Raw genomic sequence first — 24,030 nt, 5'->3', positions numbered from 1 at the left:
TAGTTCTCCTCATTATCAGGTGGCAGGCCTCTGTTAATTAGATCAGCTCCATTACCTCCTGTAACCACCATAGGGAGCCCAGAAAGAGAACTCGCGACTCCTCTGTCAATATGACCATCTTCACTACCTTCACCAGTAATCAGAGGTAGGCCAGAAAGTGAATTCACAACAGTACCCCTCCCTTGAGGAGGGGTCACCGAACCCTCATCCACTCCACCAGGCCGATCAGGATGGGCCCGGTGAAAAGCACGAACCAATCTATCGGCATGAATGTCAGAAGCAGAGACCCAAGAATTATCCTCCTGGCCACAACCCTTCCATTTGACCAAGTACTGAAGTCTCCGTCTAGCCAAACGAGAATCCAATATTTTCTCTACCTCATATTCCACATTGCCTTTAACCAATACAGGGTCAGGAGGTGCCGCCATAGGACCTACTGGCTCCACAAACCTCTTCAACAGAGATTTATGAAACACGTTATGGATCTTAAACGTAACTGGAAGAGCCAATCGAAAATAAACAGGATTAAGAATCTCCAAAATCTTATAAGGTCCAATGAATCTTGGCTTGATCTTTGGAGATGCAACCTTCATGGGAATATTCTTTGACGACAACCAAACCATATCACCCACCTTAAACTGGGGACCAATGGTCCTATGCCGGTTGGAAAACCGTTGGGCTTTTTCCAACACTTGGGCAGGTTGAAGATTCCACTTGCCCTGAAGAAAATCGAGGCTGAAACCCAAAGTTACAGAAAAAGGGCGACATCAAAGTGGCAGAACTAGCTCTATTGTTTAGTGCGAATTCGGCCAAGGGCAAAAATAAGACCCAGTCATCCTGATCAGCAGATATAAAACATCTCAAATAGGACTCCAAAGTCTGGTTTGTTCTATCAGTCTGCCCACTAATCTGAGGATGAAACGCAGAGGAGAGAGATAACTGAATTCCCAGATTGGAACAAAAAGTTCTCCAAAATATGGAAACAAACTGGACTCCTCTGTCCGACACAATGTTCTCAGGAATCCCATGCAACTGAACCACCTGTTGTAAAAACAAGGGCACCAACTCGGAAGAAGATGGCAACTTTGGGAGTGGTACAAGATGGATCATGTTAGAAAATCTATCACAAATCACCTAGATAGCAGTCATTCTCTGAGAGACAGGAAGATCAGAAATAAAATCCATTGAGATATGGGTCCATGGCCTCTTGGGCACCGGCTGGGGCATCAACAACCCACTAGAACGAGAACAGGGTTTAGACCGAGAAGAAGTCCCACAGGACTGCACAAAATTCCTGACATCACAAGATAAGGCAGGCCACCAAAAAGACCGGCTCACCAAATCTCTGGTACCAAAAATACCTGGATGACCAGCCAACGTGGAGCAATGAATTTCAGACATTACTCTCTTCCTCAACTGGTCAGGAACATACAATTTTCCTATAGGGCAACGCTCAGGTTTGTCCTCCTGAAATTTCTCCAGGGCACGTCTCAAATCGGGCGAGATGGCGGAAAGAACTACCCCCTCACCTAGAATGGCAGTAGGCTCGGTCACAAAAAGAGAATCCGCAAAGAAACTCCTAGAAAGGGCGTCCGCCTTAACATTCTTAGTGCCTGGAAGAAAAGAGACCACAAAATTAAAACGCGTGAAAAACAAGGCCCACCTAGCCTGTCTAGGATTCAAGCGTTTGGCTGATTCAAGATAAATCAGGACAACAACTTGATGTCTAGCTCCCTCCAACCAATGTCTCCACTCTTCAAATGCCCATTTCATGGTCAACAATTCCCGATTCCCCACGTCATAGTTACGTTCAGATGGGGAAAATTTTCGAGAAAAGAAGGCACAGGGATTCATTTTAGAAGTCACCGGATCTTTTGGGACAAAACAGCTCATGTACCAATCTCAGAAGCATGTACCTCCACCTGAAACGGAAGTGAAATATCAGGTTGCCATAGAACCAGAGCAGAAGTGAATCTCCGCTTAAGCTCCTGAAATGCCGAGACTGCCTCTGGAGACCAATTCACCACATCAGCGACCTTTTTGGTCAGATCAGTCAGTGGTTTGACAATACCAGAAAAATTACCTATAAATTTACGATAGAAATTAGCAAAACCCAAAAACTTCAGGAGAGCCTTCAAAGAAGTGGGCTGAACCCAATCATAAATGACCTGTACCTTGGCCAGGTCCATTTCAATAGCCGACGGAGACAAAGTAAATCCCAAAAATGAAATCCTCTGTACACCAAAGAGACATTTTGATCCCTTAACATACAGGGAATTTTCCTTCAAAATCCGGAACACAGTCCAGACATGTTCCACATGAGAATCCCAATCACTGGAAAAGATCAAAATATCATCCAGATAAATGATCAAAACTTATCCAGAAAGTCCCGGAAAATATAATTCATAAAGGATTGGAAGACAGATGGGGCATTAGTGAGCCCAAAAGGCATCACCAGGTACTCAAAATGTCCCTCCGGAGTATTAAACGCTTTCTTCAATTCATCCCTGTGCTTGATGCGAATAAGATTATACACCCCCCTGAGGTCAAGCTTGGTAAGCCAGCAGGCACTTTTAACTCTGGAAAATAAATCAGAAATCGGGGGTAACGGGTACTGATATTTAACAGTGATTTTGTTAAGGGAACGATAGTCAATACAAGGCCTTAATGACCCATCTTTCTTGGTCACTAAAAAAAACCAGCACCTAAGGGTGAAGAGGATGGTCTAATATGACCATTCTCCAACGACCCTTGGGAAATTTACACCCGGGCATTAACTCAATTGCACAGTCATAACTCCTATGAGGAGGCAAAGACACGGACTTACTCTCACTAAATACATCAGAAAAATCATCCAAATAATCAGGAAGATCATGAACCTTGGGAGAGGTGGAGAAAACTGGAGTGTCCCTAAGAACACACTGACAACCCCAACTCACCACAGACACAGATTTCCAATCCAAAACAGGATTATGAGTTTGCAACCAGGGAAAACCCAGAACAATAGTATCATGCAAATTGCGCAGCACCAAAAATTTACAATTTTCTTGGTGGTCCGGGGTGACCCGCATTATCACCTGGGTCCAAAACTGGGGTTTATTCTCCGCCAAAGGCGTAGCATCAATACCCATCAAAGGGATAGGAGTCCGCAGGGGTATCATGGGAAAACCACAACGTTTAGCAAAGTCCAAATCCATCAGATTCAAAGCTGCTCCTGAATCCACAAAAGCCTTAGCGGAAAATGTAGATAAGGAGCAGATCAGAATAATGGCCAAAAGGAACTTAGGTTGTACACTGCCCACAGCAAATGTGTGCGCAAAACGTTTCTCTCGTTTAGGGCAGACAGAAATAGTATGAGAGACGTCTCCACAGAAAAAACACAGCTTATTACACCTTCTAAACTCCTGACGTTGCGCCCTAGACAAAACCCTATCACATTGCATGGGTTCAGATGTTTGTTCAAAAGGCGGCAACGCCTCTCGTGTAGTTTTACGTTCACGTAAACGCCGATCAGCTTGAATGGCCAATGACATAGAATCATCAAGACCAGAGGGAACAGGAAATCCCACCATAACATCTTTTACGGTTTCTGATAAACCCTTCCGAAAGAGAGCTGCAAAGGCACCGTCATTCCATGTAGTAAGGACCGCCCACTTTCGGAATTTTTGACAGTATAACTCTGCAGAATCCTGACCCTGGTTCAATGCCAATAGGGTTTTCTCAGCTTGATCAATAGCATTAGGCTCATCATACAACAACTCCAAGGCTTGAAAAAATGCATCCACATTAGTCAGAATAGGATTTCCAGGTGTCAGAGAAAAAGCCCAATCCTGGGGATTGCCGCACAGCAAAGAGATGACAATTTTAACCTGCTGCACAGATCTCCCCGACGAGTTAGGCTTCACGGCAAGAAATAGTTTACAATTATTCTTAAAATTCAAAAATTTAGACTGATCCCCAGAAAACACATCAGGAGTAGGGATTTTTGGTTCAACAGCAGGTGATTGAGCGAGATAGACGGAAATTGCCCGCACTTCAGCAGCGAGCTGCTCAACACAATCAGACAATTGCTTAATCTCCATTAGAGAAAAAAAAATCCTCCTACCGCCCCAGAGAAAAAGAGGAATAAATATATATATAAAAAAAAAAAAATGTTGACACTTTTTTTTTCTTTTACAATTCTCTCCTGCTTTTGAGTACCCTAGAATCTGTGGTTTAGGCTGGTGAATTCACTGAAGACTTTCTCTCCTTTTACCGTGGGCATAATATTACTTAGACAACACAGGGTGAGGTTAAAACAGTGTGGCAATCCTTTATTCAACCACCAAACAGACAGTAACATATAGACCAGTCCCAACAAAATATGCACCAAGATGGTACATATTACAGAGTCTCACTCTTCCACTGACTTGCTGGGATTAGAGCAGCTGCAACTTCTGGACTTCCATGGTCGACTATCTCCACTTGTGACACCCACAGTAAGGAGGTAATGACAAGCTTAGGAAGCTGAGTTACCAAACTGACCATCAATAGTGAGGGCTCTCCCACACACTCAATTAATTAATCATCTAAACATATATGAGTACAAGCCAAATTGATAAAATTATTATCTTTATGAAACAATTACCAATAATTCAAAAATTCCTTTATTATCAACTAAGTTCAGTACATCAATCATTAGTACATCATAAGAATGAAAAAGGATCATATTCCCAAGAGGTTTACATCATAGACCTAGAAAACACACTACAGCTGTCTTACTACATGCAATATATGCTACGTCAATTTCAATATTTCTTTCCTTTTTAAGGACAATGTGATAATGTATAACATGTAAAATGGTAAACAAAACAGTCCTACATAAAAAAGACACCTTGGTTTTAAATAGCCTATTGATACTAACAAACCTTCACCCAAGATCAATGTGTGCCCATGCACACGTTTGCAAGGTCATAAAAGGATCAGCTAAAACTAAGGCTTAAAGATGATCCCAATCCAGGAAGGTTCTTCAAAAAGTAACAGGTATAAATCCAATATGCCAAAATAGGAAGAGATATAAGAGAAGAAATAAACGTGTGTGGCTACCAAAAGGAAAACCCCTGACACGCGTTTCATGAAACAATCCATTTAGGTACGTGGCCAGGTGACTGGAGGGTCATAATCTGGCTTTGAGGTGATGGTCAATAGAGCAGATCTGAGTTATTCCAGCCTGGAACCATGGTACCCTAAGTTGACATCCTGTAGAATGTTCCTGGCTGTGGTTTTGTACAGTCTCCCTGGTTCCTCCTTGCAGAACAATAGAAATCATTTTTTTATATCCACATCACTGTTCCAGGTCATCATCCACAGATCAAGTGGAAATTGGGATGAGTTTAGCTCTCATTGTTTGAGTATTTAAACAATTTACATAGTTTTTCCTCCTTTGTTTTGCAGGTCAACAAAGCCAGAGGACTCACACAATGGTCAATCAACATATAAAGCAAACATTCATTGTTTAATGACCCTGCATCTCTGCTCGGCAAAGGCAGCAGATAATAAGTAACAATAAACAATTTACGTCTGACATAATTAAGAAAAAATGCTGTGCTATCACAGCAGGTCAGACATGTGCTAGTAGAGGGGGATTAAATTATTAGAAGAACAGAAAGGGAGTGGGTTGATAGATTAATGGGTATGGCTAGTGAGGATCAGCAATTATATGAGGCCACAGGGTCAAGTCGCATAAAAGATTACTGATGTCGATATACAATTAATGATGTGAATTTTCTTGAATTCAGTTCTCTGTGTTGAATCAAAGAAGATGTGTTGTGGGATGAGCCCTGCACCATGCGGTCTTGGGTCAAAGGACTGGAGCAGCCACTGACCCCCATGTCTCGACACATGCCCTGCACTCCAGTTTTCCCCTAACTGGAGAAGACACTCCCCTGGCTTTCAGAGGATGCATCTTTCTGCAGTAGTGCTACCCCTCCCTGTACCCATACCCCCTTATCTGCCAACCTAGCAAACTTGGTGGGGTGTTCCAGGTCATGACTAACCTCCTGGGAACTTTTCCCTCTACCTCTCCTTCTCTCATGCAGATAGCTGCCTCATTGTCCTATGCTACCATCCTCCATGATGTCAACCCCAGGGATCACCTGCTCTGTGAACAGCAAACCCCTTTCCATATTGTCATTGGATCTCATTGTTGCCCGTTGTTTATTGAGATCCAGATCTTGGGCTTCCAAATGTATAATAGTTGAGTTTCTTTAGCTGCAATGCAACTGGTGGGCAATTATTTACCAATTGAATAACGAATTGTTGGAAATTAACCGGGTAAAGTTAATTTCCTAAACATTAACATTAATTAAATTTGCATATATTTAATTATTAGGCCAAGTTCACATAGCGTTATGGCAGTCCGTTTAACGGATGCGTTACAAAGTGGCATGAACGCGATGTAACGCAACCGTTAACGTACCCATAGACTGCCATAACCTAGCGCATCGCTAACGCATGTCAAAATCGGCATGCATTAGCGATGTCCCGTTATGCTGCGACGGACCATCGGACACGGTCTACTGCATTCGAGGGTCCGTCACGGCTAGTGCAGAAGGAGCAGCTGCGCTAACGTGAACACACAAACGCACTCAAAAGAAGACTAGCGTTAGCGCAGTCCGTTTAGCGCATCTGTTAAACAGAATGCCATAACGCTATGTGAACCTGGCCTTACTGTAGTTTCAAGTCAAGATCCAAATTGATAACCTTGTCAAGATCATCAAAAAATTACAAAAACGATATGTTTTTTGAAAGGCAATTTATTGCGCAATATCACACCACAACAAATATAATATATGAAATCAATGTCTGTCTAACGCTAAAATCACGGAGAACGCATTGGACCTGTTATTTGTCGTAAAAAAGAAAAGAATCTACAAAAGTCAAGCAAATTAATAAAATGAAAACAAAGCAGCCACTAATCAAAATTGCTTTGTTTGGCTCCATTTATTTCTGAGCTTATTCCAGCTGATCGGTAAGGGTATCATGCTTCAGATTCCCACAGGTCTCATGTTAATGACCAATTTTATCAGATTTTAAGTCCAGGACAGGCAATTTAATAAGAAGTTGTTCCTAACTTTGCAGCTAGGGCAGCTTCCGCTTTTCAAGTTTTTCAAGTTGCAGCCTTATCAAGTTCTACAGCAATAAAATTAAGTTCTCAATAACTCGCCGACCTCCTAATGATACTAAGTTACTCTGCTCGACTTTCCCAGTCTGCACAGCAAAGCTATGCAGTTATGCAATGCTCAAATGTCACACTTCAATGAGCAGCTGTCGCCAGTGGTTTTGAGTTCTTAAATCACGATCATTTATTAGGTTCAGTCTTGCAATCTGTTGGTGGATCATCCTATGATTTCTTTCAATTATGATCAAGACGTTGGAACTAGAAATGAGCGGATCTGAAAATATTTGAATTTGCCAAATTGCACTCATTTACCTGGGAAAAAGGATTTGCAGCAAAGTTGTTCTCCATAAACTGAATGTCCCTTAATATGTTCTGGGTTTTTTCCAGATCCAAAAGCATAATAAAAGTAAAATGTGAAGAAATAATTCCTCCACTCATTTGTCCAATTTCTCTACGCTCTACCGTTTTTCCGTCTGGTCCTCGGCACATTTTCTTATTGGCGGGCCTCTTCCACTAGGCCAGGTGCTTCTGATATGCCTCATGATAAGATGTGCTGAGGATCAGAGGAGGGCTGGTGCAGTGTAGGGGCAGCAGAGAGGTGAGCACTGCAGTAAGGTGAGTATTTTGTTTAGTTTTTAAACTTTTGATGGCCCTACACAGTTCTGTAAAATGGCGGCCATTTGTTTGAATAATCGCTAAGATCATTTAGTTCACATACACATCTTTATAATATTTATGCATACATAGAAACAAGAATACAAAAGGGACCGTTAAGAATGTTTCCTAACACAGGGACATTTTAAGATAAACAGCTCATTGCCAGATGAGATAATGTACAAGCAATGGAACAAAGGACGGCTACATAATATTATGTAGAAAATTAAAACTGAATAATTGTAATGAAAGAATATTCCAGAATCAAAAAGACCCATAGAAATAAAAAACTGTGTCTGTAGCAGTAAAAGAAAGCTTATAATTTTCAAAGCACTAAAATGAAACTTTAAGTTTGGGCTGTGATTATGTGACCCAACGCTCCTCATCCATCTGGTGTGAATTAGAAGGAAGTGAATTATTATGATGATGGCAACACTGAGTATTATTAATGGTGGAAAGGAGCCTAAAACGTCTATCAAGAGCTGACTATTAAAGTTTAGAATCACAATATGTTTCTTTTCCATCGTATTTTCAGTAGAAACATTTGAATTATTCTGCTGATTGAAGTCAGAACCAAACCAAATTAATGGAAGACTGGAAATCAGCAAAATCACCAGAGAGTCCAACATCAACCACGGGACCATGGTGGAGATTCTGGTCTTCAGGAAAGCAAAGAGTTTATATTTGTTGGTTACAATTTTCACACAGTAGAAGACACAGAGGATGGTGGCAAACCATTGATCACTATTCGTCATGAATATGACCACAATGTATAGGGCTGATAACACTCTTTTTATTTTCTTTAGCCATGGAAAAACTCTGTCGAGTTCCGCAAAATGATGCTGGAAAAATACAGGACTCTGGAAATTGCCAAGGAGCTGAGGATCTTATCGCAAGTCTTAAAAGATTTCAGACTTTTCCATTTCATGAAACTGACAGCCAGAATAATCAGATTTACTGTGAGTCCCACCAGACATTTTATAATGACCACAGCTGCAAAAACATATTGGATAGAAACTTTCATCGTCCTTCCAGTCTTGTCTGCAGATTGAAATATCTGGCGCTTTTTACAGTTGTTTTATGTCCATTACTCATGTAAATTCTTTGAGTATGGTTGACTTCCATGCAAATCGTTAATCCGGTCTGTAACTAGTTGGAAGTATAAGTGCTCAGCAGATCAAACAACACGTAAATAAGAGAAACCACAACTTTACACTTGTTTCAGTAAAAAATGTCATTTTAGAACTTAGGTTGCTGAAAATACTGACCGCAACGTTAAATAGTTGGACTACGCCTAAACTATTATTGAACTTTTTGGACATAATGGCCACTGTTACGTTTGGAGGAAAAAGAGAGAAGCTTGGAAGCCTTAGAACACCATCCCAACTGTGAAACATGGGGGTAGTAGCATCATGTTGTTGGGTTGTTTTGCAGCAGGAGGGACTGGCACACTTCACAAAATAGATTGTATCATGAGAAAAGAAGATTGTGTAGCAATACTGAATCAGCATCTCAAGACATCAGCCAGGGTGGAAATGGGTCTTCCAAATAGACAATGAACCAAAGCATACTGTCAAAAAGGTAACAAAGTGGCTTAAGGATAACAAATTCAAAGCTATGGAGTGTAAAAAAAGAAACATCATCCAATCCAGGTGAAAAATAGAAAAAAAACTTTATTCCGCCATCATACAACATTTCGACCGGAATGGCCTTTATCAAGTATACAACACATTAAATATGGCAGCCCTATATAGTGTAGATGCAAGCATGTGTGAGATAGCTGGTTGCGGGATGCAATGATGGTCAGGAGACAAAGCAAGGGTTAATGTTTTTAATTAAAGAAAGGTATACTCCAAGCAGGGAGGTGACTGGGTAAATGGGGGGAAAAACAGGCAGTTCAGATGAGAGGAAAATACTAATTTGGGGGGAAAATGTTATGATTGAGTCACCGTAGGAGGCAAAAATAGAAATGCTAGCTAAGTCCAGAAAACCAGAGAAGTTGGCAGCTATCGGATTGCAGACCCCTGAACCTATCAACACAACTAGCAGTAGCCGTGGGGGGTTCCTACGATGCCCTAGGCCCCTCGATCACAGCCGGAGGACTACATAGCCTAAAGACAGAAAGGGAAATCTAAACTGCCCCAGAGCAGACCCCAAAGCAAAAGGCAGCCCCCACATATAATGACGGTGAAGCAAGAAGAAAGAACAAAACACAGACAGAAAGATAGACTGAGCAAAGATGGGGCCCACGCTAGCTTAGATAGGAAAGGACAGGAAGGCTGCTGTCTGCAATCCGTGAAAAACCCTATGAAAATAAGAGCCAACAAAACTGACAGTAAAAAAGGCCCTGAAGACGCTAGGCTTCAAAAAAGCTATGTCAGTACTCAGGAATATTCTGAAGACAGAGCAACAGGCAAAAGGAGATTCAGCTCACCCCAGCAGGGAATGGCAGAATCCAGAAAAGCAAGGAAAACAAAACACTAATGCAAAAAGGCAAAGCAGAAATCTTAGCTTTAGATGAGCAGGAATCAGACTGGTTTCCTAGAAGTCCACAGAGAAATCACCCGCAGGCCAGAAGGGCGTCGGCAGCCTTATATCCAGTCATTAACTCCACTCAGCCAGTCATCATCATCAGCCCCAGGTGTTTGACAATCAGGCTCACTACCTTTCTTCACCAGAAGAGGGAGTTCCTCGGGCCTCAGTAGTGAAGGGGAAAATGAACTCACAACAGGAAAACAACGTTGGTAATAACAGTATGGTTCTGGAAGGTATAACTTATCCAGTCCAATGGTCTTCAGGCAGTAGGGTCCACGAAGCAAATGATGGTGGCAGCATCAGCCGGCGCAGAGTAGTCCTGTAGATAACAAAAATCCATGTCCCGGCAGCAACAGTCTCTGATACGTTCCACGATGTCCTCAGTCCATCTGTTGATGTGGCAGGTGGGGTACGAGCCACAGCACTGTCTGAGCCCAATGTGGCTTGGCCAATATACATCGGGGAGTCAGGAAAGAGTTCACGGTCACCCACACGGTCTCTCTTAGGTGGCATGCTCGTAGCACTAATGGGCCCAGAGCGTTCATCACCTCGCTCTACGGGGACTAACTGCTATGCGTCACATTTATTCTCACAGTCTCTGTGGATAGCAGCGTGGATATTCGGGCGTGGGCCTGCGCTGCTACGATGCTCAAGGGATGGAGCACTCACTTGTCCCTGCTGTGCTCTGTCTGTTCCCGCCAATTTCTGCAGTTACCACACGCGCTGTAGCTTTTTTAGCTTAGCCACATCCCCTGCTGCCGGATGTAAGGGTCCGGTCCCCTAAGCTTTCCCCAAGACAACAGAGGAGACAGCCCTGACAGTTCTGGACCCAGGGCAGATCAGGTACCCCCGATCCGGTCCTTCTTCCTACACGTACACCAATCCCAATAGGGTACTGACCATCATCAATTAATACAGATAACACATAAAAGTTTAAAATTGTTCACAGGATTCATATAATCATGTCCTATTACACATACATATAGAAAATAAATCCAAAAAAGAAAAAAAAATCACACAAAATAAAGAAAGCGCCATTATCATAAGGACAACCCCCTATATTATTAGGCAAATCAACATTATGCATAATGGAAGTCATAGAAACAATCCCCTGTGCAATTGAGCCAATCACCAACATGCACAGTGGTAGTCATAGAAATCCTCACTAGTCATTATTTACGGTACTAATCAGACATGTATGTATCATTGTACATCAATCCATACTGACTAGGATGTCAGCACCTAAGAGAAACATTCATAGGGCCTATTCACCCAACCTTAGATGACCCGGAAGCATGAACCAGCAGCGGAGATCATCCATCAGCATACAGATGCGCAGGCAAGCCCGAGACCGGCCACATGACCAAGTCACGTGACCGCATCTCCGGCCACAAGGTCAGCGCACACGCACACTCGGCGTGCAAGCACAGAGGCAGAAGGACACTCGCAATAGCCATATCCTTGGCAACCATAGAGCGTAAAGGAAATATTAACCCCTTAATGTCCAATGACGGACACAGTGGAGATCAGATGGGGCGCATCTGAATGCAGTGGGTATGGATATGTGGTGTCTCAACATTCAAGATGGCATTAAAATCGGCTTGAAGGTGTGGAGGGACATAAATGTTTAAGGGGTCAAAACATTTATGTTGGTGGCATGGGGGAGGTCCTCGAAGTCGGTGGATCTTTGGAATGGTGAATCGGTGGGGGGGATCTTAACAAGTCCCGGACTCCCTATTGGGGAATTCAAGTGGATGGGGTGATTTAATCCCGTGGAACGGATAATCAGGGGACCCGTGGATGGGTTCAGTTTGGCAAGGTTGTTTACTGTATGCCTCCGAGCTGGTGCAGAGCGGCTGGGGGTAAGACTCAACCTGGGGCCAAGGTGGATTTTCTGAGCAGTTGTGGCTTTCAAACTTTGGGGCTTCAAGGACCACCTCCTATGTTAAATGTTTGGCTTTAAAATGTTAAATGTTTGTAATATTTGTTAATAAAAGGCTGTTGTGGCCATTAAATCCATTATATGTCTTGTGTATTTAATGGTGGGGGTGTCTTTGGTAAAAATGGCTAGGAGGGGTGAACATTTGGGAAAGATATGGGGCTTTGTTCTGTTATTTGTTTCCTGTCATGGATCAAACTCTTTGGATAGCTCCAGGCTTTTTATTACATGAGACTTGTGAAGCATTCCTCCATTACAAGATGTCTGCTAACAAAAACTAACCAACAAGTTATTAAACTCTATAGTACACACATCAACGTAGTGAGACCCCTAGAGGCCACATCACATACTGTATAACATATTGCTACAGGCTTAACCCAAGCTCACTTGAATCCCGAGTACCCTCATGTCATGAAAAATCAATGCGTCTTAAGTCACATGTTTCTAAGCTACATATCTCTATCTAAGCCTCTATAAAACAAAATTTGATAACAAAGACGTGTTATACTGCATTGCAACAAATTGCATTATTTATCATCGCGGCTTAAACCAAATAGACAAACCAGTTGGCCATTCTATCTTTTTTCTTTTATGAGTTTGGTGAACATGTATCCATAATGGTAGAATTCGGTCGTATCCCTCAACTGTATGTGCACTACTTTATTCATGCGTGTCCATAGAATTGTTTCTTTGAGGCAGCATCTTTTGCACGACCTGCAAACACATCATATGTACGTGCTTTTTATATTTTTGTGTTATACATCTTATAGTGTTAGTTTTTGACGTCATCCAAGATACTGCTTTTATTGTAATTGAGTATTCATCATATTTGAATTTTTCTATCATATATAACTATCTATGCTAACGCCATGTTAAGTTTTGTTTGCGCATGTTCATTTTGGTCTCAAGATACAAAAATATTTTGGGCGCATGCGCAGTATATTGTATCTGCGCTTATTTCTTATATCAAACTTCAGTCACTTTGGCGCAATTGTTCTTTGATTATCTTTTTGGCGTCGACACACTATACGTCTCATCCATGCTAGCGCCCTTTTCAATCTTATTTTTGGCGCATGTTTGTTTTGGTCCTTAAACAAAAAAACTTTTGGGGTGCATGCGCAATATATTGTATCTGTGGTTACGCTATACACCGAATGCCTATTAGCACAATATAATCTATTTATCTCTTCAGGGTTTAGATAGTTTGTATGCATAACTAATTATGCACCACTCGTCATTGTTTTATTCAATTTTGGTGTAATTATGTTTCTTATAAGTGAGCTTTCATTCTGGGCGCCTGCAGATCGGGTGTCTTATTGGTGCACGCGCCATACTTACCTTCTTTGGCGCATGCGCAGTTTGGTTCTAAGAGGAAAATTTAATTAGTGTGCATCATATGTTACTTATTGCCAATATATTTGTAATTTGAGTATGTTTTCATGCCACCTCGTATCCACTACTCTTCATGGTGCAGGCACGTCTCATTGATATCTGTGCATGCGCTATGTATCTGTTCTCTCGGCGCACGCTCAATATGGCCTTGCAACCAACTTTATTGATATTTGGCGTACAATGACACTGACAAGATGGCTGCCGCCCTGCAGTTTCCCTGGTTTCCATGGTTAGTAACTTCTTTGATTATTTAATTGATTTCCACATATGAATCTTATATAGATATTCGTCACATGCACAGTCTAGCACACCATTTTCCCCTGAGGAAGCCACAGTGGTTGTGGCTATATGCATGGGGTTTGCACCCCCCCTCTATTCCCTGCAGCATTTATGGCTCTTCAATTGATTTGTGCAATTTTTCTTCTAAGAGCTTGCAAGTTTTGGGCGGCTCTATTTCTATTACACCACAGGACTAGGATTGGCTGCTTCCTTATATACTTTATATACTTTATGCTAACGCCTTGGTCTTTATTGGCTTTGTCATCAAGCATTTTTCATCACTTTGATCAGGCTAGCCTTCTTTTCCAGTTTCAGCTTATTATATGGTGGTGTGAATAGCTATATATAACATATGTTTGGGTGGCTCCACTAATATAATAGATTTTCAAATTTTTCTGATTATATATTAATTGTTCTGGTTATTTATTTGGAGCCTGCTTTGCGTATTTAGGCTGTGTGGGATTAGGTGTGGGTGAGTCATTGCCTTATCATACGGCATGGCTAGTTCATGTTTCATGTTTTTAAATGTTTTTATGGAAATTGTGTGTTTTCTCTTGTATGTGCCTTTTGTAATTAATAAACATTGTTAATTATTTTACATTTTGTGGTGTTCCCAGTTTGTGGGCATGTTGCTTTTCTCTTCATTCCCCCTGTGTGGTAAGGCTAGACACAGGAAAGATTAGGATCAGAGGGCAGGGACGCCCGAACCGAACACATGGGCTATAGGCCCAGGACACCACAGCAGTCACGCAACCTGTAATGAAGACAACCCCAGCCATCCACAGCTACGGTAAAGTAAAATCAGCAGGCTAGAACAGTTGGAGAAGATTATAGATGTGGCACCTCATTGCTTGGGCAGAAACCCTGGGAGCTGGGGCAAAACGGTCCAGGGACCCCACGGAAGCAGTGAGAACGTACAGTAAAGATGTAGTACAAAGTCAGCAGGCAGCACAGAAGGGCAGAAGTCTCTTACAGTGGTTTTATACTGAGAATAATAATCTTGTGTCCGGTGCGAAAAAGACTGGGAGACGCATACCCGTAGTAAAGCTGCACAGAGAATCTGTTGAGGAACCATCAGGGATGGTCAGATCTGGGTATGCTCTTTGTGACTATGAAAGTAGTGCAGGGAAAGAAAAGGAACATTGTTTGGTGACGCCTGTTATAATAAAGAATGTGAAGTCTGTGGATGCGCTGTGCAAAAAAAACAGTAAAGATGTTATTGTTTAAGTGTCTCAGTTTCTTCTGACCAATTTGGAGAGGATTTCCCACAGCGGAAAGGAGAATCCGGAGTAGCTGGAGCTGAAGGCACAGGTATGCTGACAAATGGTGAATGTGATGTTTCTGTGAGGGGAGGCTAGGACACCAGAGCCCCGGTGTCCTCGCCTACGACTATGGTCCTGGTGGACCCTTACACTATGACGCAGAACAACAAATCTGGACAATAGTCAAGTGTAATTCCATTTTATTATTATTATTTAAAACATACAATATTAAAAAACATAGAAACCTGAACTTTCAGCAAATAGTAGAAATTGTGACAAAATTTAAATGAAACACTAAAATATAAAGCCCCAAAATGAAACCTCAGAAAACCAGAACTAGTTCCATTAAAACAAGCAATTAAAAACCATTGTGTCACTGTATTTACAGAGTAACTAAGGCAAAAAGACGAAAATTATTTAATTGCTTACCTAATAATGCTATGCTACCTAAGATGCATGCTGCAGTTTATTAATATATCGATGGATGGAAGAGTTACACAAACATTGAATGGAAATTTTAATCACATAATAACGTTTTTGAAGGAAAGTGGAATTGTCAACAGAAATTGTCAGTGAAATTATCCGTCAGGAACATCTGAAAAGTCAACAAGACATCAAGACAAATATCTTCCTTAACTCACTGCTGGAATAGATCAGGTACAAGGAATGGAATAACATGGGGCTAAATAGTATCAGCCAACGAATATAGATCGAAAACTTGAAATTAAAGAATCTATCAAAAAAGGATAAACTTATACATAGCAATGACATCATCTGCAAAAGTAAAAATAAGCTTGTACTTTTCAAGGCAGTAAAATGACGCTTTAAATTTGGTCTTTGAATATGTGACTCCATGCTCTTCATCCGTCCGGTGTGAAATACAAGGAACTGAATTAACAGGGAGTTGGCGATACAAAACAATAGAAATGGTGGAATGGATCCTACAGTGAATATAATGTACTGCTCAATATTTTTAGGAAGAAAAACAAGTCTATATTCTGTTATATTTTCAGTAGAAAAATTTGATAATTTCTGAAGCCTCAAGTCATAACCTAACCAACCAAATGGAAGGCTGGAAATCAGTGAAATTAGCAGGGAGGTGCGAATCAACCATGGGACCATTGTGGAGATCTTGGTCTTCAGGAAGAAGAGTAGCTTACAGTTGTAGGTTACAATTTTCACGCAGTAGAAGACGCAGAGGACGGTGGCAAAGGACTGACTACTGTAGAACATGAACATAACCGTAACATATAGGGTTAAGATCACATTATAATTTTCCAATAGCCATGGAGAGAATTGAAGGAAAAAATTCCACAAAGCGATAAATGAAAAACTTACGAGTCTTGAAATTGCCAAGGAGCACAGGATCTTATCAGAGGTCTTAAGTGATTTGTGGGTTTTCCATTTTATAAAATTAGCAGCAAGCAAAATCAGATTAACTGTGAACCCCACCAGACATTTCATGAAGAGCAGAGCTGCGAGAATATATTGGACACAACCTTCCATCATCATCTGAGAGAATAACCCTACTGGAAGGTGAACACTCTCCTGTCTGGTCTTGTCCCAAAGTTTTGTCTACGGAACAGATGATCTGGGCTTCTTTATAGTCAATTTGTGCCCATTACTCATGGAAATTCTTCCAGTCTGATTGATTTCTATGCAAATCTTTTTTGCGGTCAGAAGCCGGATGGAAATATTTGTGCTCTATAGAACAAGTATCTCTCAAATATAAAAACAAAAACTGTATTCTCATCTCACCTCGGTAAAATGTCAGGTCTTTTTGCATATATTTGATTAAAGCAAAGCAACATGACCAGCAACATGTGGACTCTTTCTATTTTTCAATCTCTTTTAGTTGACATAGTTTCAAAGGAACTTTTCACAATTTTGTATTGATAGTAGAGTTGAGCGAAACGGGTCGAAAAATTTCAAAAGTCACCGACTTTTGGCAAAGTCGGGTTTCATGAAACGAAACCCGACCCTAGGATGAGGTCGGCCACAGTCGCGTTTCAAAAGTTTGTTTTGCGCTCTTTTTCAGCCAATCAGGATCCACGGACACTGTGGGCAACGTGATGACATAGACAGGGGTCACCACCATCTTTCAGAAGGGCATGCAAGTGATTGGCTTGCTTTGGTGGGCGTCACAGGGGTTATAAAAGGGCGTGCACGCCGACCGCCATCTTACTTCTGCCGATCTTAGCATAGGGAGAGGTTGCTGATTCTGTAGGGAGAGCGTTAGGCAGGGAAGAAGAAAAAAAAACTGCTTCTGCTGCTAGCGATTTTGCCTGTACAACACACCAGTCACTGTGTGTGCAGTGCAAGGGGAGGCTATATTGTGGTGGATCAGCGGTGTTGGTTGTTAGGCTGCCTTCTAAGGCTTCCTGACAGCTGCATTGCTGTTTACCCACTGCTCTGCAAACTGCTTTTTTAAAAGCAATCCCAATTTTTTTTTTGTCCTTCTGAGGTACTGAGCGTGCATTTTTTCACACCATACAGCGTCAGTGGGCCTCACACAATCCAAAAGTGTCCAGTGTCCACTAGTGTCTGCAGAAATTCAAAATCTCCCTTATCCTGTAGTCACTTTTTTTACACCTGTGCCATCGAGCCTGTGACATAGCGCGCTGATATTCAGTGGGCCTCACACAATCCAAAAGTGTCCAGTGTCCACAAGTGTCTGCAGAAATTCAAAATCTCCCTTATCCTGTAGTCACTTTTTTCACACCTGTGCCATCGAGCCTGTGACATAGCGCTCTGATATTCAGTGGGCCTCACACAATCCAAAAGTGTCCAGTCTCCACTAGTGTGTGCAGAAATTCAAAATCTCCCTTATCCTGTAGTCACTTTTTTCACACTTGTGCCATCGAGCCTGTGACATAGCGCTCTGATATTCAGTGGGCCTCACACAATCCAAAAGTGTCCAGTGTTATGAATGAGTCACCGTAGGAGGCAAAAGCAGAAATACATGCTAAGTCCAGAAAACCAGAGAAGTTGGCAACTATCAGATTGCAGACCCCTGAACCTATCAACACAACTAGCAGTAGCCGTGGGGGGTTCCTACGATGCCCTAGACCCCTCGATCACAGCCGGAGAAATACATAGGCCTAAAGAAAGAAAGGGGAAATCTAAACTGCCCCAGAGCAGACCCCAAAGCAATAGGCAGCCCCCAACATATAATGACGGTGAAGCAAGATGAAAATACTAACACAGACAGAAAGCTAGACTGAGCAAAGACGGGGCCCCAAAACTACCTAGATAGCAAAGGACAGGAAGGCTGCTGTCTGCAATCTGCCAAAACCCTATCAAAGACATAGGCCAACCAGCTGATATGAAAAAGGCCCTGAAGCAGCTAGGCTTCAAAAACTGAATCAGCACTCAGGTATTTTCAGAAGACAGAGCTAAATGAATTCAGCACACCCCAGCAGGGAATGGCAGAAATCCAGAAAAACAAAGCAAAAACAAAGTCAAAGCACCAAAGCAAAAGGCCGAGCAGCAAACTTAGCTTTGGAGGAGCAGGAATTCAGACTGGTCTCCAAGGATCCCACAGAGACATCACCCGCAGGGCAGAAGGGCGTCGGCAGCCTTATATCCAGTCCGTAACTCCACTCAGCCAGTCATCATAATCAGCCTCAGGTGTTTGACAATCAGGCTCACTACCTTTCTTTACCAGAGGAGGGAGTTCCTCGGGCCTCAGTAACGAAGGGGAAAATGAACTCACAACAGTCCAGTGTCCACTAGTGTCTGCAGAAATTCAAAATCTCCCTTATCCTGTAGTCACTTTTTTCACACCTGTGCCATCGAGCCTGTGACATAGCGCTCTGATATTCAGTGGGCCTCATACAATCCAAAAGTGTCCAGTGTCCACTAGTGTCTGCAGAAATTCAAAATCTCCCTTATCCTGTAGTCACTGTTTTCACACCTGTGCCATCGAGCCTGTGACATAGCGCTCTGATATTCAGTGGGCCTCACACAATCCAAAAGTGTCCAGTGTCCACAAGTGTCTGCAGAAATTCAAAATCTCCCTTATCCTGTAGTCACTTTTTTCACTCCTGTGCCATCGAGCCTGTGACATAGCGTTCTGATATTCAGTGGGCCTCACACAATCCAAAAGTGTCCAGTGTCCACTAGTGTCTGCAGAAATTCAAAATCTCCCCTGTCCTATAGACACCTTGTACCTTGTTTTACATTACTATATAGTTTGTTGGATTTTGTCTACATTTCTACAAAAAATGAGGAAGGCTGGTGGAAGAGGCCGTGGAATTGGGCGGGGGTTGGCAGCTGGTAATGATGGTGTTGGTGGTGGATCTGATGGTAGTGGCAAGAGCAAAATAGGACCGAAGAAGGAGGTGTTGAGCCTGCGTCATCGTCTGGCTCCATAAGGCTTCGAAGGCTTAGTTTTCTAGGAGTTGGCAAACCGCTTTTAAAGCCAGAGCATCAGGAAAAAGTTTTGTCTTACATTGCTGACTCAGCCTCCAGCTCTATCGCCTCCTCTTCTGAAGTTGTAAAAAATAAAAGCACTGAGTCGTCATTGGAGGCTCATGTTCATGAACCACACCTTTCCTTGTGTCCTTCACCCCAACCAAGATTGAAGGATGACGCAGGCCATACTACTGATTACTCCATGGAGCTGTTTTCACATACCATGCCTGGATTATCAAGTGAAATGGTGAATTACCCAGGCCAAGATGAATCTGACATGGAGTGCACTGATGCACAGCCGCTGATAGATGATTCTGCTGGTACATTCACTCAGAGCACTACAATGTCCTCGAAGTGTACAGAGCCAGATTCTGACCCTGATGAGACTCAGGTGCCCCTTCCCGCACACTATACCACCATACACGGTGACACAGAGGAAGGTGCACATGACATTGAAGAGGAGGTGATGGATGACCCAGTTGTTGACCCAGATTGGCATCCATTGAGAGAAGAGGGTGTGTTTGGGCGACAGACACACCGCCGAGGTGCTGGCCGAGTACTTGAAGCGACAAACTGAGTCATGGCTGGGCAGTGTACATCTTGAGGCAGGCAAGGTAGTTAGTGATAACGGCCGTAATTTTGTGGCAGCCATAGCCCTTTCAAAACTCAGCCACATACCTTGCTTGGCTCACACCTTGAACCTGGTGGTGCAGTGCTTCCTCAAAAATTATCCGGAGTTAACAGCCCTGCTCCAGAAGGTGCGAAGTCTGTGCGTGCACATCCGCCGGTCGCCTGTACACTCCGTTCGTATGCAGAAGCTACAGCGATTGCTCCACCTTCCCAACCACCGCCTCATTATCGACATTGCAACAAGGTGGAACTCCACCCTGCACATGGTGGAGCAGCTGTGCGAGCAGAGGCAGGCCATAATGCATTTGTGGGAGGATACACGGCCAGGCACTTTGAGAGCAGACATGGAGTTGACAGGTGTGCAGTGGTCGAAGCTGAAAGACCTCTGTAAAGTCCTTCAGTGTTTTGAGGAATGCACACGGCTGGTAAGCGCAGATGACGCCATCCTAAGCATGAGCATCCCACTTATGCGTCTGCTCATGCAAACTTTGATGCACCTTAAGGAGCAGGCGTCTGCAGCCAATGTTGATGAGGAGGAAGAGGAGGAGGGAATCCTTGATGACATTCAGCCATTGTCTGCTCAGGGACCTCTCCTGGATGAGGTGGAGGAAGAAGAGGAGGATGATGATGGGGATGATTACTTAGGGGAGGAGGATGCATCTCGTGGGGCAAGTGAAAATGTTGGCGTGGCAAGGTCTGGTACAGGGTTTGTGCGTGACTGGAGGGATGTGGATTTGCCAGAAAGTGCTCCTCCACCCAGCACTCGCAGTGCATCATTGACACCGGGAACATTGGCCCACATGTCAGATTATGCCTTGCAGATCCTAAAAAGGGACCCCCGCATTGCCAAAATGATGAACGATGATGACTACTGGTTGGCCAGCATCCTGGATCCACGCTATAAAGGCAAATTACAAAACATAGCAACTCTGGTAAATCGGTTGCTTGAGGCATTCCCAGCACACAGCAGCGGTGATGGTTCTCACACGAGCCGTACGGGCCGGGGGCAGCTTGGCAGAGGTGTTCATGGTGCACACAGCAGAAGTGGCGTTGGAGACAGGGGTTTCATGACAATGTTGTGTACTGATTTTTCAAGTACCGCTCACACAACTGGTAATACTGCATCGATGGAAAGTGACAGGAGAAAGCAGTTGTCAACTATGGTTACAAACTACTTTCCTCCCATATCGATGTTCTCCCACACAGGTCATTCCCCTTTGACTATTGGGCCACTAAACTGGACACCTGACCTGAATTGGCACAATATGCCTTACAGGAGCTCGCTTGCCCAGCTGCAAGTGTGCTATCGGAAAGAGTCTTCAGTGCAGCTGGATCAATCCTGACAGAAAAAAGGACCCGTCTGTCAGCCCAAAATGTGGATGATCTAACCTTCATTAAAATGAACCATGCATGGGTTTCCAAGGATTTTGTCCCACCTTCCCCTGATGACACATAGGGTGACAGAAAAATGGCTTGCTTTGGTCCACCTCTTCCTGGGACTTGACCTATTTCGCCTTTTGCATCAGCTGAATGTCCAACATCAACATATGCCACTTTCTAAAACTCCCTAACTGTGCTGCCTCCCCCCCATGGCCGGGGTCACCACCAAGCGCACGACACCGTGCGAGTGCCGTTGCCCTGGACAGGTGGGTAGGCCGACTCTTGGGCGCGGGCACTGGCACAGGGTCCCTCATAGTGCATTCAAGTGTCTCTGACGGTGGTGGTGCACACCCGCCGTCAGACACACCGCCGTACTATGAGGGGCCCAGTGCCAGTACCGACGCCCACGAGTGGGCCCCCCTTGCTTGGGCAGGGCCCCAGCATTTGCAATCTTTACCTCTCCGTGCTCCTCCGCTGTGTAGTCTGGGCCGTCAAAACCATACTGTGCCTGACACCGCTATCCATACATGTTATCCGGGGATACGGTACCCTTTCTCACCTTTGTGCAATCATGTGCAATCCATACTGGGCCTAACACCGTCTGAGCCTGCCTCCTGATGTATAGACATATATTTTGAATGTGTACGCTATCCATACATGTTATCCGGGGATACGGTACCCTTTCTCACCTTTGTGCAATCACGTGCAATCCATACTGGGCCTAACACCATCTGAGCCTGCCTCCTGATGTATAGACATATATTTTGAATGTGTACGCTATCCATACATGTTATCCGGGGATACGGTACCCTTTCTCACCTTTGTGCAATCACGTGCAAGCCATACTGGGCCTAACACCGTCTGAGCCTGCCTCCTGATGTATAGACATATATTTTGAATGTGTACGCTATCTATACATGTTATCCGGGGATACGGTACCCTTTCTCACCTTTGTGCAATCACGTGCAAGCCATACTGGGCCTAACACCGTCTGAGCCTGCCTCCTGATGTATAGACATATATTTTGAATGTGTACGCTATCCATACATGTTATCCGGGGATACGGTACCCTTTCTCACCTTTGTGCAATCACGTGTAATCCATACTGGGCGTGAGAACGGCTGGCGAGCTGTTAAGCAAGCTACAGCACCTGTGGTTTGCATACGTAAGTTTTTCATTTTTTCAGGAATGACGGTTAGGCCTAATTCCGGAACTGCGGTTGACCTGCATTTACTGGGAAATCATCGTTCGCGGGTAATAATTGTAATCAGTGATGCCCATCACTAACGTTGTTCAGCGGGTTATCTGCACCTGTAAGCGACAAACGCTGGCCTTTTCAGTGTAGCGCACATGCAGCCACGGACATGTAAGGGCATGACACACCAGTTATTGGCCAATCTCATGTGCCAGAGCCTCACGTGTCCCTCTAGTAAGCCGGACTCGGACCGCGGGGCATGACGGAGTCTCGTTCGTTAACGGAATTAAGCTTGCAATGTGTGCATCTGTTCTGTAGCTGGCATGGTTGAGGTTTCCCAGGTGGAGTCGAATTTAACCGTAGGCTCCACTCCTGGTGGTGCCCTTCTGGACATTCCTTTAAGGTTCAGCTTTGCAACCATACTGCCCACGTAAAACAAACACTTTGCCTTCATGAACACTGTTTGGAGGGTCATGACTCGTGGGAATAACGCCGCCCAATCAGTTAACCTGCTAGAGAGATCCTTCGTTGCTCCCAAGCATGACATCACACTCCCTAGGAGGAAGGTAATGCCACTGTGGCGACCGTACTCCTGGGGGCGACACAAGTGCACTGATGCCCAGCCACTGCTCGATGAATCTGCTGGTACATTGACCCAGACCACTACATTCCCCTCGCACGCTACACGGCCTGAATCTGACCCTGATGAAACTCAGGTTACCCTTCCCATATACAGTTCCATCTTACACGGTGACAAAGAGGAAGCTGCAGATGAAAGTGCAGGTTCGGCCCACCCGCCATCAGACACACCACCGTACTATCAGGGGCCCTGTGCCAGTGCCGTCGCCAACGAGTGGGCCCCCCTGCTTGCTCAGGATCACAGCACTTGCAAGGTTGAAATACTGTGCAGTGAGATGGAAGATGGGGACGACGAGGAGTCCAGACTAGTACAGGGATTCCCTAGCGAGGAGACTTATTTGATTGTTTTCAATGTTGGGACAGCAATTTTTGGGGAGCACTATACTCTGGAGAATGATAGATGGGGCCCACCATATACTGGAACATTCCAAAGGTGGACATCAGACACTGGAGCAGCATTTACAGGGCCCATTATACACTAGAGCATTAGAAATGGGGTCCATTATGTTTGGAGCATTATTTGGGCCCATAAGACAGTGGAGCTTCATCC

This window comes from Dendrobates tinctorius, unplaced genomic scaffold (genome assembly GCF_039654945.1).
Source record: "Dendrobates tinctorius isolate UK_male_01 unplaced genomic scaffold, ASM3965494v1 ptg000332l, whole genome shotgun sequence".
Taxonomy (NCBI): Eukaryota; Metazoa; Chordata; class Amphibia; order Anura; family Dendrobatidae; genus Dendrobates; species Dendrobates tinctorius.
Note: the sequence above shows the minus strand (reverse complement) of the source record.